The sequence below is a fragment of the Hipposideros armiger genome, unplaced genomic scaffold (genome assembly GCF_001890085.2).
Source record: "Hipposideros armiger isolate ML-2016 unplaced genomic scaffold, ASM189008v1 scaffold_510, whole genome shotgun sequence".
Taxonomy (NCBI): Eukaryota; Metazoa; Chordata; class Mammalia; order Chiroptera; family Hipposideridae; genus Hipposideros; species Hipposideros armiger.
The window spans coordinates 615,483-618,658 of NW_017731860.1; positions in this window are offsets into that span (position 1 = coordinate 615,483).

Below are 3,176 nucleotides of genomic sequence, written 5' to 3' on the forward strand. Positions count from 1 at the left end.
TTTTGTTTTGTTTTCTTCATTCTTCTCTTTTCATTTCAGTTTGAGGAGTTTCTATGGACATATCTTCAAGTTCATTGGCTCTTCCTTTGACCAATGTGTACTCTACTGATGAGCCCATCAAAGACATTCTTCATTTCTGTCACAGTGTTTTTTTTTTTATTTCTAGCATTTCTTTTTTATTCTTCCTTGGAATTTCAATTATATTCTGCTTATGCTATCCTTCTGTGTTTGCAAGGTGTCTCCTTTTTTTGCATTACATCTCTTATTAAATTAACCATAACTATTTAAAATCTCTATAATTTTAATATTTGTCCCATCTGAACCTGGTTCTGATGTTTGTTTTGTCTCTTCAGATTGTGCTTTTTCTTGCCTTTCAATATGCCTCATAATTTTTTATTGAAAGTAGACACTAGGTATTGGGTAATACCTGAGGTAAAAAGGCCTGAGTGTGATGTTTTGTGTTAGTCTGCTTAGGACTTGGGCTGTGTTTAATGTTTGCTGTGGGTGTATGTGTAAGAGGCTTCAGTTTCCTCTCATGTCCTTCTTTTATCGCCCCTTTTCACTTTGGACTTCCATAATACCCCTCCTTTGTGAACGTTTGCATTTTTCTGCTCTTTCAGATGTAATCCGTTATTATATTGAAACCCTTTTGGTGTAGTTGTAAGGTGTGGAGAGGGGAAGTGTTTTATAATTTTATGATTAACTCTTAATCTTTTAGTAGGTCATGTCTCTAGTCTGTGACTTGCAAAAGTTTCTTAGTTATACCTCCCTTAGGTGAGAAGAAAGGCTAGAGGAGGCACGAGTGGGTAAAATGCCCATCTCCCAGCTGGGATGAGACTCTGATGAAGTGGTTTCCCCTGTAGGGCAGGCCTTTGTTAGGGAGAATGTTCTGGGCCCTGTTTCATACTTCTTACTCTTCCTGCCCTTCAGCTAGAGCTGCCATGGGATCTTTCTTCACTGCTCAACATGAGAACCTGGTGGGGCTCCTTGAGGTAAAACCCATTAAAGTGTGGGGGCCCCCATAAGATTGTGGCCCACAGCAGCTTCTCACGCTCATGCTAGTCCACAATCAGTGTTCATTTATCTGTTCAGGCCAGTTTGTTTCTAGTAGCTTCAGACTTAGTTAAGCAGGTCTTGACTGTTATTCTCTGGATCCACCTGTGTCTTCAGATTTAAGGGTGGTGGTTTTCTCTGTGACCTCAGTTCTCTAAAGTGTTCAAAAATGTGCACTAAGTTTTGGGTTGCTTGGGCTTTTCTTGTTGTAAAAATGGGATTCTGACTTCCAAACTCTTTACATGTGGGAGTACTTACATAGCACCGAGTTGGTCTAAGAAGCTGTGGCAGTGTTTCCCTTCAGACAGTTGGTCCTCCTGAAAATGAAAGCTGTATCTGATCCCTTTAAAAACTACTTTTATGGGCCGGCCGAGTGGCGCGATGGTTAAGAACTGGCTTGGTATGCCAGAGGGCCCCGATTTGGATCCCACATATGAGGGACAGTGACACTACCCTCCACAGCTAAGATGCTGAACAACAGCTCAACCTGGAGCTGGGTTGCCTTGAGTCGCCGGCGATGGCGTAGGCTGCGGCCTCTGTGGCAGTGGGTTGCCATGGGCTGCCATGTGTAGCCAGCAGCCAGCGTGAACGGCCAGCAGCTGCAGTGAGCGGCCGTCCAGAAGCCGGCGACTGATCTGCCTCACCTGGGAAGAGCGCAATGATGGTGCCAACTTGGGCCAGTAAAGCAACGTCCTCCACAACTAGACTGAAGAACAAAACGACAGCAACTTGTCTGTTCCCCTTCCCCCAATTCCCCAGCACTGTTCCCATCCCCCCAATTCCCCAATAAAAATCTTAAAGAAAACAAAACAAAACAAAAAAAAAACAACTTTTATTTGGACCATCCTAAGTTCCTGTGGAACTAGAGAAACCAGATATAGTTTACTTCTTCCATAGCTGGACATATTAGAAAGATTATTCATGGACAAATCCAGATCAAACTTGTAAATGTATTAGAAAATCAAGGTTATAATCAGGGAGCTGCTGAAATTAGCTTTGCTTTTGTAAATCTGACATGACGCACTAGGTATCCATGACTCACCAAACTGTCTGTTTTGTACCTAATATCTAGTTTTGACTTTTTGGCAAATCTGGACTTCTATTTCCTGAATAACATACTGTTTTCCATAGCCCTAGAAACATGCCTTAAACATAAACTCGCTTGACTTGGACTCTCATAACAGGTTATAGTCTTCGCTCAAGAGTGTAAGCTCTGAGCAACAGGGTCGCCGGTTCGATTCCTGGCCTGAGTTGAACTCAGCTGAGCTGCCAACAGGTGGCAGAATAGCTCAGCTGAAGAAGAAGAGAAAAAAAAAAGAAGAAACAGGAATAGTCTTTCCAACCTTCTCTTCCTGTATCCCAACAACTTACTCAGGTTTAGCTCCAAAATGGATGAGTCTTCCTCGAATATTCTTATTCACTTGAATGATTATTGCATCTGCATAGACATATCTGAAAGCAAGCTCTTCCCAACATTGATCTCATTTACAAAGGCTTAATTTCTACCACCAACCCTTGGACACTGTAATATGAGCTACTGCTACCTCTCATGAGTGCCACTGAGTTGGTCTCCTTAGTCCCAGTCTCAATTTATTTTTCTGTATTTAGGACCCATCAATGAAATCCCAGGAGCACTGTAGCTAAGGGTATATATATTAAATTTCCATTTGGGTATATTTAGAGAGAGTGGGGAAAAAATCAACACACACACACACACACACACACCAGTATTTTTTACTGGAAGGGCACTGCATTGCGTAGTCATTGAAACAATATCAAATATTCACAAAATAATTAGGCTTTTATGCATATACATTGAAAAAAAAACAGACTATTTCCAAATACCCAAAGTCCCTTGAGACTTCTTTAATATGACTAGATACCAAAGTGTGACTTCTTAGCACAGGAAACTTAAAACAAGAAATTAAGCAGTCTCACTAAAATCAGAGATTCTAAATCTTTTTTTCCTTGTTAGCAGAGGTGTATTAAAGCTGAAATAAAGTCTTTCTATACTCTCTAGAATTCATAGGTATCTATGACAACACAATTTAATAGGAGCTGACAAAATACAACTCAGCAGACCTATAAAGGGAAATCTTTCAGACATTGAAAAAAAACCAAAA